Source organism: Rhinichthys klamathensis, unplaced genomic scaffold (genome assembly GCF_029890125.1).
Source record: "Rhinichthys klamathensis goyatoka isolate OS25496 unplaced genomic scaffold, OSU_Roscu_1.1 h1tg000056l_1, whole genome shotgun sequence".
Taxonomy (NCBI): Eukaryota; Metazoa; Chordata; class Actinopteri; order Cypriniformes; family Leuciscidae; genus Rhinichthys; species Rhinichthys klamathensis.
In genome coordinates this window covers 1,359,154-1,375,252 of record NW_026606601.1, presented here as the reverse complement: position 1 = coordinate 1,375,252, position 16,099 = coordinate 1,359,154, and the positions used below count along the sequence as shown (strand labels likewise).

The following is a 16,099-nucleotide window of genomic DNA, read 5'->3' as shown; positions in this document are numbered from 1 at the left end:
TATGTCTCTGTTTATGTTGTTAGACTGCCATAATCTTTCAAATCTGGACTTGTTCAGGTTTTCATTTGTGGTTCACTTTCAATCGAATTCCATCCGCAATCGCTGGCCCCCCCGGGGTCTCCTCATCATGTCCGAGGCCTAATGGAGGTGCACCTGGCCTGCTTGCGGAATTCCGCACACGGGGTGGAACAATGCTCAGCGGTTCTTTGTTCCCAGTGGAGCATCCGAGCACCGCGGCGCGGGCCGTGTGAAGACCTGAGGGGGGAGCGAGGGGGTTTGAGTGGGTGGGCGGGGGGGTCTGCTCTCTGAACTTACTCTGTGAAAGTGATCTCTGACCTTTGATATCCAGAGAAGAACAACAAACATGACGTTCGTGGTATGACAGATGTCTAATGTTGATAAACCGTTCAAAGACTGATTGTGCTGCTGTACATGGAATTATGCAATGTTTAGAAATGCTGCACCTTCTTTTGTCTCATTTCTTCGCATAGATCTGAGAGCTTTTATAGTCTCTCATGTTTTGTGTGTATTACAGTAACCTAAAATAACGTATGAACTGTTTCCTATTAAAATTAACTATATTTATATAGTTATTATTATTTGAGCTATTGAGCTCTATTATGTTTTAAAAATGACAAATGACAAAATGCATATGAATATATTTACTGTTATTTGTTATACCTGTTATTTGTTTGCTTAAAAATGACAAAATGTGTGTGTGTACACACACTGTATACTTTTTTCCCTCAAATTCTTTCATCATTTACTAACCCTCATGTCATTCCAAACCTATATAACTTCTTTTTTTTTCTGTGAAATACAAAAGATGGTATTTTGAAAAATATCTCTCTTATTTTTGAAATAATGGAATGAAATTCAATGTCGTTCAGGTTTGGAATGACATGAGGTTGAGTAAATAAGTTTCAAGTTTAAGTTTTTAATAATTATTTTGGGGGAACCTCCCTTGTCAAGATGCAGCGACTATAATTTCTGCATTTACATAATATGATACTAAAAATACAAAATGCTAATGACATATATTGTCATGATGAACTCCTGGCCAATTTAGATTTGCTGTATAATATGCATTGCATTCATGTCTCTCTTAATTTTAAGGCATAATGCCAGAGATCCAAATAAACAGAAGTTGTCACTGTCAGACATGATTCTTTTCTGTAGTGTTTGGTAGTAAAGCCAGCTTCTATGCAACAAGCCACATGGCAAGTGTATTTCCAGTATGAAAGAATAGTCTAGTTGAAAATCTCTGCAATATTATAACATAGCTACACGTGAAACAGTAAGCCATATGGCCACATAATCCTGATGTTTATGATCGTTTATGATTAAAATAACAATCTAGACATTCGATTTCATTTCATTGTTCAACAAACTGAGCATGATGTTTATGCAATCATTCCTAAAAGATGTGATTAAAAATCTGTATTATACATTGTAACGGTTTCCGAGAAATGTTTCTCTCTCCAGAACAGTGTAAAAAACGCCCTCCCCCATCAGAACTCGGGGTGGGCTGTAAAAAACTGACCTTGATTGAGTTTGATCATTAGTTTCAACAACAGGAGTAGCACAACATGTTCAATGGAATTAATTATCTGGGCTGGAATTTTTTCCTCCCTCGTTCTCCTCATTAGGGGTGCTGGGCCAGGCCAGAGCAATGACGTTACTGTACGTCCCCATTTTTACCTTGTTGACGGTTGCATCATACAAAAAGAGTCACGCCACTGGTTAACGGAAATGTCTAACGGATCGGAATTTACATGAGTAGTGCGTTTTGTGGGTGGGATACGTAGCCTAGCCTACTTGTGTCTAAATGAATTATCTCACTCTGTCAGTGGCCAGGCCCTGTTGAAAACATGAATCAAAGCAGGAGTCAGAGAGAGAGAGAGAGAGAGAGAGAGAGAGAGAGAGAGAGAGAGAGAGAGAGAGAGAGAGAGAGAGAGAGAGAGAGAGAGAGAGAGAGAGAGAGAGAGAGAGAGAGAGAGAGAGGGTGATTTAGTATGGTGCTTTCACTTTTGAACAAGTGAAAAAACATTACAATTTACAACAGAATCATTTTAATCTCATTTAAAAAATACTGTGTTTACTTTCAACAAATAATTTATTTTAAAACCGTATTTTGCTATAGGATTCTAAGCCATTTGTATTTAATGGGATAGAAGATTTTTTTTATCAGAAAACTGAATCAAATTAATCAAATTCCTTTGGAATCTTCCATCTCTGGCTGAATTTAAAATGGGATACTAGCACAAAAAAAGGTTCAGTGGGGTTCTATGTAGAACTCTGTGGGTTCTTGACTTAATTAAAAAAAAATATTCAACAAGCTTATAAGGAGATTTTTTTTTTTAAATGATTACATAATACTTTCATGGTTAGGTTATTTCAAAGTTTCTACTGATAAAGTATGTTTATGACCTGTTTAATTCATAAAATGTAATAAAAATAGAAAATTTAATTAAAACAAATAAATAAATTAAAACTAAATCCATAAGATTATCCCATGATGGTAACCCCTATATAGTACCTGACAGAGTTCTAGAACCTTTTCTTGTAAGAGTATACAACTCTTACTATTTATGTCATATCAGAGCAGCATGCTATATGCTATTTTGCTGAAAATGAATTATAGTAATGTACTTAGAGAAAAAAAATTCACTTTTTCATTCAAGTCATTTTACCATTAATGCATATAGAAGTCAATTAAACTAACAAGTTGTATACTTTAATAATATAATAAATGTGTAAATATACATGTACAATATAAACTTCAAATATTTAAACGTTAAACGTCCCCTCATAAAAGGGTGAATATGAATTCCCATAATTCCTAGTAGTGAGGTTGTTTAGGATATCAGTATTTCGGTCTCTGGCTGTGCAGAGATACACAGTGGCCCCATAAACTTTCCCCCAAAGGCTGTCCGGAGATCCTCACTGCTGTGCTACATGCGTGATATGCATGCAGCTGTACTGACGCACCTGGGACCAGTACAGCAGGGCACAGTGGTTGGGATATGCCTTTGCCTTTAAGATCTAGCTCCCCATAGCCACAGCACTGTGTGACTTCCACACTCAATATTAAACTGGTCTTTGAAGTCATTGAATTGTTGGGGATTTGTCGCCTTGCTATGTGGCCACATGCCGGATGTATGGCTTGAGTCTATATTTCCTTTATTGGGCCATACATTGCACGCATGCTGTTGCCCCTTCTATAGTCCCTCTAAATTAAAACATGCACACATGCAGAGTTAGGTGCACTGCTTACCTCTCTAATAGCTTGCAGGCTTAATGGACCCCATAATGATCTGTATCTGAATCCAAATTAACCACAGTTTCTCCTAATAAATAGAATGCACTTGCGATAGAAAATTCGAGCCAGATTTATAAAAAGAATCTGTACATCTCATCCAACTCATTGCAGGACGAAATGTGGAGAAATTTGTGGCAAACACATTCAGAGATTTTTTCAGATTATTCAATTGTCTAGAAAGTATGAAAGTTAATATGAAATTATTAAAATTATATTGGCCGCCTAACGTAATGTTAATCCTATTTATAACTGAAAATACAGTGAAATTTTGCCAAAACAGAGATATTCTATCAAATGTATAAAGATCATATGTATTTTAATGATATTTAATAAAATGTTATTTAAAGAGGCAGCGAAACAGGTGCAGTGTGTTTTTCTTTTCTAATTACAATCTTTCAACCAGGTGCATGGCTGACTGACAGACAGACATAGATAGATAGATAGATAGATAGATAGATAGATAGATAGATAGATAGATAGATAGATAGATAGATAGATAGATAGATAGATAGATAGATAGATAGATAGATAGATAGATATTCAGTTGCAGCATTAGGATGATGATAAACGGCTCATGTCTCTTTTCTTGCGTCCATCAACACTCCATCAGAAGCACAGCAAGCGAGAAGTCGTTGTGTATTATTGAATTCTGACGTTTCCCCTAGACGACCAATCAAATGTGAGCGGCGCGCCACAATCTGAACTGTAAAAAAAGATCTGAACGGCCCCAATATTCAGCGCACGCGCCTACAGGCTACTCGGCTACTTTGATTAGAACGGGAGCGTAGCGTCCAGTGTGTGACGAAAATTCAATGGAATGATTTGATTGGTCAAGGCTGGGTCTAGACAATCGGAGGCGGGGAAACTGAAGAGTCGTTACAGCCCACTTTAAAAACCCGTCAAAACCGACTCACGGGCTCCAAGTCAATGAGAATAACGGCAGTAATTCATACCGGACGGTCCTCCCATCCCCGTCCTCAAGTTTTGTGGTGTTATATGTTTTATCTGATGTAACCTACGGGGAGAGCTTCATCTGAAGGACATTTCTCAATAATCTGCCATCACAGAAAATCTGTCCGGTAAGACTGAACGTTTTTAATATTGTGATATTCATCATACAATAGGCTACATCTCTCATAGACACGACACATGGTGTCGTTTTCCATATTTTTTGTCCGTTGTGACCCACATTTTAGTCGTAGTCTTTTAACAATGACATTACTGTTCCTCACTGGATATAATGTAAAACTATTGCCCCTGTGACCGATGAACACCTTGATGTTTTTCTAAATATAATAATTTGTCATGTCCGTTAATTCTTTGTGTGGGTTATTTGAATATCAGTGTGTAAATACTTTATGTCGCCTAGAAACAGCAGAAACTTTCCTGTCTGGTAATGGCTGTCTCAAATCCTGGTGCTGTGCCCACCAAGACAGCATTTTGGGCATCCTATATGTGCGCGTGCAGATGTCAAAACTGAATCATAATTAGGTGAACTTAGCGAGTGCTTAAAGAGGAAGGCGTCTGTGAAGCCCAAATACTCCACGCACCCATGTAACCAAAAAGATGTTGTTTAGTTAGGAAGCCCACTACGGTTTAAGACACAACCTATGGCAAATCATGATGTCAAGGTGTAACTGTCTGCTTGTTGAAAGAAAGAAAGAAAGAAAGAAAGAAAGAAAGAAAGAAAGAAAGAAAGAAAGAAAGAAAGAAGAAAGAAAGAAAGAAAAAGTCTCATTAAAAGGCTGATATTTTTGGGGGGCAAATTTTTGTTTTGTTTGGTAAAATCTTATATTTATATATATACACAGACAAACACATATTTTTGTGTCAAGGACAGTAGATTGTTAAAAATCAGACTTTTTTGGAATTTTTATGAAAACCCACTTTTTTCAGCTCAAATAGAAAATTGATGTTCCTGACTTAAAATATTATATTATATTATGTTATTATTCAAGGTGCAAGGAAATTTCTTACTTTACACCACGTTTTTTTTTTTTTACACGAGTTATATTTTTTAGATAATAGTATAAAAAAAAATTGGACACAAAGATTAGGCTACCTTTCTAAGAACTAGTTGCCTGCTGTGTGTGTGTTTATAACTTGCATTTCATCAGGGTTTTTTAGGCTTCATGTTAAGACTTAAATGTTACGGCTTCAGGTTATCGGAATATGATTAGTACTTGTGTTCCTGTGTGCACCTGTGCCTTAGTGAAGCATCAGCCCAGAGCGTCTGGGTAACAGATGAGACCCAGCAGAATTGACCTAGGTGAAGCTGAGATATTCAGTATCATGAGTTCACTCTATAGAGCACGTCAGGTGGTTGAGGTGGCAGATTAAAGCACAGAAGGTGCTGTGCTCTAACCAGTGATTAGGTGAGGAAGAGTGAAAGCACGATTTCCCTGTCTCTCTTTCTCTTCCTTTCTTTTTAAGTCTATCCAGGGGTTGTTAGACAGAGCATAATAATCACATCGTGACTTCAAAAGAATTGATTTCTCTCTAATCCTCTCACTTTTAACCGTACATCCTCTTAGATGTCTCAGGCTTGTTCACCTTGTGTCCCATGTTATCTAAAGTGGCATTTCACAGGTCAAAATAACAGGTGAATACATGAAATATAATACTTATGTGCACATTGATATTACTCTTATTATTATTTTATGTCCTTTGAAATTCACTGAAATCTCATTGGGACATGCCCTTAGGACATTTGACAAACTAATTAAGTTTAGAGTTGTTTAAAGGGTGGTTCAATAGAAAATGCCTCAACAAAGGTTATTTATTCTTATCCTAAGGCATTTTTGGATGGCTATTTTTTATTTGATTCAGAATTCAATTTCAGTGTGATGTTCAGTCACACAGGATGGGTGGCCGATCTGAACTATGTTAGCTTTAGTAGATTAGTCTGATGTTTGTCTGTTTGTAATATCAGTGCAGCTGGTTTTTAATTCCTCATAAATGAAAAGCAAACATGAATTAGCCTATTTTCTTAATATGCATGAAATGTGAATTATACAAGAGAGTTTGAATCTGTAAAGAAGCATAGCTTCATGACTGAAGGTGACTTTGTTCTTTTTTTCATTTATTGATAGACATCATTTTGGGCCTATCATTTATTTGAAACTTACAGAACTCTTTATGTGTGTTAAAAATGAATGCATGTGCGCTGTTCCTGTAATTGCTGGATTGAATAACACAAGCCAAAGAAAAATAGAGGACGGTATTTATCACAGATATAGCGCAGCTGGTCCGCTATGGTTCTGTTGAAAGCACTTCACATCCCAAGCAGATCGTGTGTGTTGATGTGACAGCTCTCAGTAGGGTCAATTGTGAGCTTGAAGTGGGATGAAAACAAAGAAAGGACCTCCATTACTACAGTATAAGACGTCTATTATATGAAGCCCCACTTATGGATATTTATGTTTTGTTTCACACTGAATTAATATGAACATTTGTTGTAAGTAAGATGTGCGTCACTGAGGTTTTTTAATTAGTGGTTGTAAATTATTGAGTAGGGAAGACCGGGCGTGAAGTGACACGTGGTGAGTTGTAACACAATTTGTTTAACCATTAGATATGTGCTACACGGTGACACCACTATCACACTTGACCACTGACCAACACCATCCCGAAGTAGCAGAAGTGGTTAAACTCTTCATTTGTAAAATGATGTGCAGGACAAAAAAAAAGGGTTATGGTTAAAATTGTGAATTAAAATAGCTTCTTTATGATTAATATTTTGAATTAAAATGTTTGGTGGATGGCATAACAATTATTTTGAACAAGCAAATTCTTGAATACCACTATAAATTCATGCACAAAATGTAAAATGTGCGTGGGGTAAGTTTTAACAAAAGCCCTTGACTCTGATTTACACAGTTTATGGATAAGTAATGTAGTAGATTCCAGACAAAAACAGACAAATATAGAAAGTTTGATACACAAAAACACACAGTTACACATTTAAAACAAAATTAAAATAAATAAATAAAATAAAATAACAAAATGTGTGCACTCCCTGGCCTTTACTTTAAAATTTCTTACTGGTGTATTTTGTGTAATGGTTCAGTTTGCATGAATCTGATTAAATGTGTTGGCAAAGCTCTCGTCTGTGTCATATTGTACATGTAATTTGTCCAATTTTATGTTTTATCTCCATCTTTGGCAGTTGTGTTTCAGCATTGCTTGCAAACTGGCCACTGAGGCTTGCTTGTAGATCAGTATCGCCACTTTAGTGTTGGCAGAGCAGCATTGTCATCCAGTGGCAGTTTTTGGAGTCTAGCCATCTCATTAGCTGGATTACTGGTGTTAATGCATTGATACTGAGTACATGATTCAGATTTGAATCTTCTGGCCATGTTCAAAATAGCTGCTATGTATAGTTTTGGCATCAAGTTGCATGTGTAGTAATGCTTTCGAACACTAGGGATGGGTATCGTTTGAATTTTAGCGATTCCGATTCTGCTTATCGATTCTGATTCTTATCGATTCCAAGTTTCGATTACAATAAGGTAAAAAAAAGGTCAAACATTTAGATATCAAACATATTTATTCTGTGTCTTTTTGCAAAACATTTAGCAAAGTCCATAGATATCGCCATCAGTTCATACGGCCTTTAAAACTTTCTCCGACAAGTAGATGCAATGAGACCTGTTTTCCTGTTTGTTCATGTGACGTTCGGCATAAAGCCTATATTACACGTGTTTTCTTTTTCAACTGTTCACGTTCACAATTTTGTGTGTATTTGTCCGCTCAAGTGCAAGAAGACGTGAAAGAGAACTCAATTCAGTATTTGCCCACTATATGTGTGCGCAGCGCAGAGAACAGCGTGCTGTTTGTCTATATTAATTACTTAAAAGGATGTAATAAATCTAACAAGTTCAGAGTTATGTACTGTAAATATCAGAAAGAGATTGATAAGAGAACAACAGCGTGATGTCAAATGTCGTGTAATAGGCCTACACTGTTTCTGTCAGACTTCGCAGCATTTCAACGATAGAATGAGGATGTTTGTTGAAGAGAAAAGACAGTGAAAATGTGTCATACAATACACCGAAAGGAAAATATAAATTAAAAAAGTATAAATGACAGAAATTTTATTTTTCGTAAACTATCCCTTCAACCCTATAACGTTTACTCTATCATAGATGATATACGCAAAAATCTAAGGTCTCTAAATGATCAGGATGATCAAAACTTTGCTGAAAAACCTGTTGTACACAATCTACTATCATTCCTTCTGACGTCTGATTAACACAGTTTATACTATTTTAGCAAGTAAAATGCCTTTCACTATCATTTCAGGTCTTGTACACGTGTCTTTTTGCTGTGAAATTTTTACTGATTTTTATTAAGTAAATGTAATCTTTTACATTGTTAGTAATATTTCAAGATTAACAGACACACTGGACTGCAGCCACTTAGTTTACTTAATTATATCCATCCATACATAATTTGTTTTTAAAGAAAGATCATGTTCAAATGTGAGTATTAAATATGATACATCAGGCTTTTGAAGAACATTTATTTGTACATCTCTTAGTCATCATTGCATTGAATATCATATGTTTTGCTCACACAATAAAAAGCTTTACCCAAAAAAGCATTAAAATATAATTTTACTAAGACATTATTGGGAGATATTGTAACGTGCTCGGTTGTAGCAATGACTCGGAAGACGAAGGAATATAAAGGAACACACTTTAATGAAAATTCACAGGAAACATGTAGCCTAGAGAGCAACCAAACATCAATGAACATAGACCGACAGCCAGTAGAAGGAAACTGGTACGTTTAAACGTCAATGATATGCTTAAAACGTGAAGTGTTTCCTTAGAGTTTTCCACGTACAGACGACACCTTTGTCAAAACGTTCCCCTTTCACACGGATCCGCGAAAACGACTAAAAACGCTGTATTCTGCTGCCTGCCAGGCCATTAGATGGCGATGAAACATATACTGAACACATAATACGCATGTGCATGACGTCATCATCTTCAGAGATTCTGTTTTTGTTGTTTACACAGAGACCGCTCTCAAAAACTTGCACTTTGAAACCCGTTTTCAAAACTTTGCGTTTTCAGGCACCCAAAACGCCATTGTCGTGTAAACAAACGGCTAAAACGCATAAAAAGTTTTTACATTTTTAATTGAAAACGGTGTCGTGTAAATAGCCCCTAAGGGTATTTACTGTAAACACTGGGACTAATGGGATAATTAATGAGACAACAGGTGGGAACAATGAACTAATCAGAACACAGCAAAACTAGGTCACAGCAGGGTACCAGATGTAGAGGGACAACTGACATTTAAATACATTTTATGTTAGTAGTTATACTCTGCTATACTCTATTAAAGATCTCATTGATTTACATTACAAGCTATCAAAATGTAATCTAGGCCTAACTTTTTGGCCATATAAATATTAGCAACTGAACAAAATTGCATATTTTTGCTCAGTTTGGGCCTATGAGTTTTTTTCCTCCGTAAATATGAGCTCTATATTCTCACTATATCATAGTAAGCCATACAACGCTGATGTATCATTTTTTACATTTAAAAAAAGGTTCAAAAAAGTGTATTTCATATGCTAGGCTTTACAAGTCATTGTCTCACAATGGCTACATTTACATGCACAACTTTTGTGTCAATCGGACTGAATTCATTCCGATTGATGAATATGAATGTAGTGTTTACATGAACGCTAAACATGAGATCAGGATGTTCGCGTTTGTCACAAGCTTCAAATCGGAATAGATTTTTTGACATGCGCAAACTGCACGAATATACAGAGTTTCCCATAATAACTATTCTCCTACATTGGTTCTTTATTTGTTTTAAACAGCAGCTTTAATATTTAATATTTATCCATTTCTGGTCATAATTTGGAGACAATGAGCAAATGAACCGTTGTGCCGTGCTGCATAAATTTATCACGCAGTAAAAATGCCCCTTCCCTGCGACCAAAACCAGTCGTCTGTGGATGAGAGTCCAAAACAAGGACTGGTGGGACGTTGTCCTTCACTTCACAGACGATGAGAGAAAGGAGAATTTTAGAATGAGGGCACACTTATTTATATGACACTATTTAACAGGAAGAACAGCTCTTTCCGCGCGTCATTACGCTATTTCTGCGTCATTGCATGTGCAGTCCTTTCAGTTTCGGATTTTAATCCAATCAAGTGTTTACATGTTCTCTGGATCAGATTAGAAAAGGAATAAACCACCCCTTTCAATCCGATCGAAATTTCGTTTACATGAAGGCTTTTCAGTCCGATTGAGCCTTCAATCCGATTCCTAACGGATTATTTGGTTGCATGTAAACGTAGCCATTGAGAATGCATGCTTTTAATTCACGGATTTGACTGAATGTAACTCCAATTACAACACCGTTAAATATCGCCAAGTGCAGCAAGTCAATGAAACATTGTCTCTCTCTACTCAACCAATAGTGTTATTGTTAAAGAGGAAATGAATGCCTAGTATCCTTTGTCTTAAGAGCTTGAAAGTGATTGGGGGTCTCTTGATGTCTTCAGCGGAACTTTGGCTTCTGATTGGTCGCCCGGGTTCATCAGAGGTGTCAGCAGCAGTATATAGATTTGCCATCTGGTTACGGTGACATCCCCTCACAATGTTCTGCTCTCACCACGTGACTCAGGAGAAGAACATCGGGGAAGACAGGAGAGGGTGTCCCTTTGTTTAGGACTGGTGTGTGGACACTGGCACAGAATGGCTTTTGATGGGCCGACCTGAAATGAAATGCCCTATTTGGACCACTGTTATGCTCTTCTATTGTTGCAGATGACATGCCAACATGTGGAGGCTTCCCTCATCTGCTGAGCGCCTGACCGATCCAACACTGCCTCAGTGTTCTCCTCTACGCTCCGAATCACACAATAACTTCCTAACAGAGAAACATGTCCCTACACACCGGAAATGGCAGTTGTGTGGAGAAAGTGAAAACAAATACGGTCACTGAACCAAGTGAACTCAAGTAGAGTAAGGTACATTCTTATTGAAGATGTACTGTAGCCTTTTTTTCAGTGAGCAGGATAATTACTCTAGAACTTGATTGTTCTAGAGATATTAATTATGGGACTCAGAGTGAGTACTTTTACATGCTATTACTCTCTCAATGCTTATAGCTAATATGGTTACAGGTGCCACTTGGTTTATTTGTTTATTTAATATATTATTTTTTAATGCAATGAAATTTTTTTAAATAATGATTAATAGCCGTTCTTTTTTTTTGTAACTTTGTAGGGCTACATTTTTAAGTAGTGAAATTAGTAACTTGCAAAATAGTCTTAAAGCCAACATGAAAATAATTGTGATAAAATCGTGGATCGTGATCCTGTCTGAAAAAAATAGTGATATGATCATTTTCATGTCGACCACCCTTAGGTACACTCGTGTAATAAATGTGAAAGGAAGGTCTTTTTTTTTTTTTTTTTTTTCTTACTTGGTTACACCAAATGTTTCAACACATGTTTTTCATTTATTTTATTTTTTTTAGAAAATGGTATAAACACTTTTTGGGCTGACATCACATTTTTAAGAACTTGTTGCCTACTGTTATTTTTATAACTAGTAATATCACCTCCCTCAGCACACTTTTATTAATTTTCATATATATGAAATTCTTATTTTTGATAGTCCAGCACTATCCAGATCTTATCATGTTAGGGTCAGCTACCCATAATGCAACTTGTGAATGATTCTCAATTTCTTTTCAGTGATTTATCAACTTCAGTGCAGTCAGTAGTCAGTGCAATCACTGTTTTTGTGTCTTCATGCCATCATCTTATACAATCGGGATTAATGTGACAGCTTGCCAGCTCATCACTTTTTCTTTCCCTCCCTTTTGTGACATTTATTTATTTATTTATTTATTTACAGCTTAGTAAAGTAATGCGATCTCTCATGCTAGTCACACTTTTTAATCTGTCCTTTCTCGCTGGATAAGGTTGGTTGGTTTCTTCACACAACGTTTTCATCCAAAACCTTGCATTCACACTGTATCTCAGGATTGTTCCTTATTAACAGTATTTACACATTCAGTAGCTGTTAATGGATAAGAAGTGTGAAACAGATGATTGGCTACTGATGACAAAGAGCTATAGTGGGACAATTTCACAGTATTTTTCTTAATTCTATTTTAGAATATCATCTGTTGTTAATGGCTCCGTTCTAAAACCTAGTGGGCTGCTTTGCTGTGTACTGTCTAAATTTAAACCTCATAATTAACAGATTGTAAACTTTATTCAAAATAAACTATAAGAGAAATATAAAAATAAACAAATATTAAGATTTTAAATTCCATTTAAACAGTCTTTTAAAAAAGTTTTGGACTTGAAAAAGTTTGATTAAAAAAATAGAAATTTGACCTTTAATTTCGATCTTTTCACTGACACAGATGTGCTGTGGTTTAATGGTAATATGAATAAAGGAGCATAATCACTGTAATGAAAAATACATCACATAATTTAAACAGATGATTTGATTTACTACTACATCTTGTTTCCCTGGCTGTCAGTGTGAGCCCTGCATTCAGGGGCGTCACTAGGATTTTCATTTTAGGGGGGCTAAGCCCCCAATATGATTTTTAAAAAAATTATAAAAAATGTAACACTTTAGTTTAGGATCTAAAGCTCACTATTAACCATTTTCATTACGATGCAAAGCCACGGTTTTATAATAACTGTGGTCCCAAATGTGAGGCAGGGCAAATACGGGGGTTCGGGGTCTCCCCGAGAAAATTTTGATTTCTCTGATCTACATATGTGCATTTTAAGATGTTCTGAAGGCCAAAAAACTTGGATAGTGGGCAGCTGATTATGTTTCTCTCCTCAGCATCATCACACTCTTTTTCTCTTTGTTTTTATCTTGCCCTGTCTCTTCCCCTCCTAAAGCTGAGCTTTGACTGATATAGGCTTTTTTTTTGTCTGTCAGTGAAGAAAGTAAACATAGGGTCAACTGATAGGGTGATTTTGCCTATGAATCATTTTCTCAGACGCGTTTATTTACTGAAAGCAACTAAAGGTAATTAAGTTTATTAAATGCAATATGTAGGCTACACATTTATTATTGATCTTATGCCTAATACAGGGCCGTAGTAGACAGGGCTTTGTAATCACAGAGGTCCTAGCCTAAATTTGAGGTTGGCAGGGGGTTCACATTTTTTATTTCTCTGATATGTGCATTTCAAGACGTTTGAAGACCAAAAAAAGGATAAGAAATAGCTTTAAAACCATGTCAGTGGGCAGATTATTTTTTTGTCAATACCTGCATGCTCTCTTCTCATCTCCATCACTCTTTCTTTTTTTCTCAGTCTCTTCATCCCTCTTCCCCTCCTAAAGCTGAGCTTTTTTAATTTACTAAAGGCTACAATTTGTATTATATTCTCAATATGTACACATTCATTATTAATCTTGTGCCTAACATGATGAAAACGGCTTTGTTAATGTTTCTTGTAAACTAATTATTACATCACATGAGTCACGTTACATAGGCCTATTTTCAGCTCAAAATGGCGAAATTAGACACAACTATATTAGTTTGCCTGATTATTTTTTGTCATTCGTTTAACATTTATGACATAAAAAAAGTAAAATATGAAATGTTAAGTTTAGCTACTTACATCTTATCTCGCACTCGACCGTACGCGTCGAGTTGCACTGTTAAAATTCGTGCTCAGCAGCGTCTGTGAACATAAAGCCCGCCTACTTTGATTTGATTGGTCATCTCAAATATTCTGACATTGACGAGCAGTGACAGACCAATGAGGCTCAGATAAACACACACATGAACACACACACACACACACACACACCCTGTCCTCTGTTTCTGACGTGCTCTCTGCTCGGCGCCGCTGCGGATTGAAGATGAAGAACGCGCTGAATCTGATTATAACAAGACTGAAGCGAACACGAACTTGTGTAGCCTACATTAATCTCACATTTTTAGGGGGGCTAGGCAGAAGTTTAGGGGGGCTGAAGCCCCCCTAAAAAGGGCCTAGTGACGCCCCTGCCTGCATTCAATGTGGATCAAGCCATTTTAGGTCTATACTGGTCTGTGCTTTACCTGTGCTTGGTTTGTGCACGTGTGTTGTTAACTCCACTACCTGGGGCGATCTCAGTGTGGGAACCTGAGCAGCCCCGACAGGATGTGGAGCACAGGCCTATAAATAAATCACATTTGCAATGAGTCACTCTCCACGCTGCCTCCGGGGAAAGAGACACAGAAAGCGTTGGGGGTGGAAAGAGGGAGTGAAGGAGAAGGGGAGGAACAAAGAGGCCAGGCAAAGCTCATCATATATGATGGGCAATGCCTGATGCCTGTGATGTGTCCAAACCCCTCCACTGTGGCAGATGAAAAAAAAAACCCTCTTCATCAGGATCTGACAGCTTCATTCTGAGCCTGAAGCCTCTTTTTGAGATGAGAGTGAGAGAATTTGCCTGGATGAAAGAGATTTGCTAAATCTCCCTTTTAGGAAGCTGCTCTCAAAGCATGTGACGTACCTCCATATGACGATTGTCCCCTCCCATACGAGATGCACCTGCCTGCATTTTTTTCTTCATTTGCATCATTTAATAATAGTATGGCCCATTCTATTTTTATTTGTTTAACACTACCCACAAGTTTGGATGTAGTACTGTTTTTTTTTTCTATTTCTATTTAAAAATGCTCTTCTTTTGAACTTTGAAAAATATTTTCGATAAAAAAAAAACATGATATAAGATTTGTTTCTTGAGCACCAAAATCAGCATATTAGAATGATTTATGAAGAACCAAGTGACACTGAAGACTAAGTAATGATGCTGGAAAGTCAGCTTTGCCATCACAGGAATAAATAACATTTGAAAATATATTAACATAGAAAACATTTATTTTAAAGCTGCAGTCCGTAACTTTTTTGGGTCAAAAATGATCTTAAATAAACTTTTGAGCAAGTACATAAGTGTAAAAAACTCTCTGCTTGCTTTAGCTCGATTCAAAGCGGTAAGCTTGTAATAATGTTTTTGACTCCAGTAGTACTGGTGGATTTCCGCGGGAAATTCGAGCATGTCTTTGCGTCATTACGTAACATCTGTACACATAAACAAGTAGTCTCGGCTAGTCGGCTATATTGCGTGTGAGGATGCTGGAGGTGGAGATTTACAGCCTTTTCTCACAGCACTTGATATGATTGAACTCATCAATTTGATGGTGGATCCAGAAAGGTTCAAACGACAATCACCAGTGACAACTGGAGACTCACCTGTTGTAAAATGCAAAAGACTTTGGACTTCGGAGTCGCTACAGAAAAAAAGAGACTGCAACCGGGCCCATGCGAAAACAAGGATAAATATCGGAAGGACATTAAATGTAGTCACGCAATGCTGATGTTGTTAACATTAACAATTTGAGAACAAAGTATAATTTGCACGGTTTGACGTGATATGATAAGCAATCGTTAGATTTAATCAGCGTGATTTACTGCAATGCTTTTTTCCCTTAGTTGGTCAGAACAAAATTGGATGTTACTTACTTATTCAGATGACATTTTCCACTGAAAATTCTCATGTTGGTCATACATACAAAAAGTAGAATATGATTGCGAATGACAGTATCCACACCGGCGCGGCGACTGACAGCCGCACACTCTCCTCAAAATATTGGATTCATCCGCGCTGCCGAGGCACAACCCACTTAAAGTTGATAATTCCACGAATAACTGCAATTGCAGATTTCGAACAGAGATGGCGACAAAGAGGAGAAACTAGGGACTGCAGCTTT

At 36.9% G+C, this 16,099-nt stretch overlaps 1 protein-coding gene across 2 annotated transcripts in view; it reads left to right on the top strand.

Annotated features, from left to right (window-relative positions):
- The first annotated feature begins 4,199 nt into the window (after nt 1-4,199).
- slc38a3a (solute carrier family 38 member 3a) overlaps nt 4,200-16,099 on the top strand; it is a 46,861-nt gene continuing 34,961 nt past the window's right edge. The window contains exon 1 of one of the 2 annotated variants that reach the window (XM_056248616.1): nt 4,200-4,401. The gene's annotated coding sequence lies outside the window, so the exon portion shown is untranslated. The remainder of the gene's footprint in view (nt 4,402-16,099) is intronic. The other variant, XM_056248617.1, reaches the window with a different exon arrangement.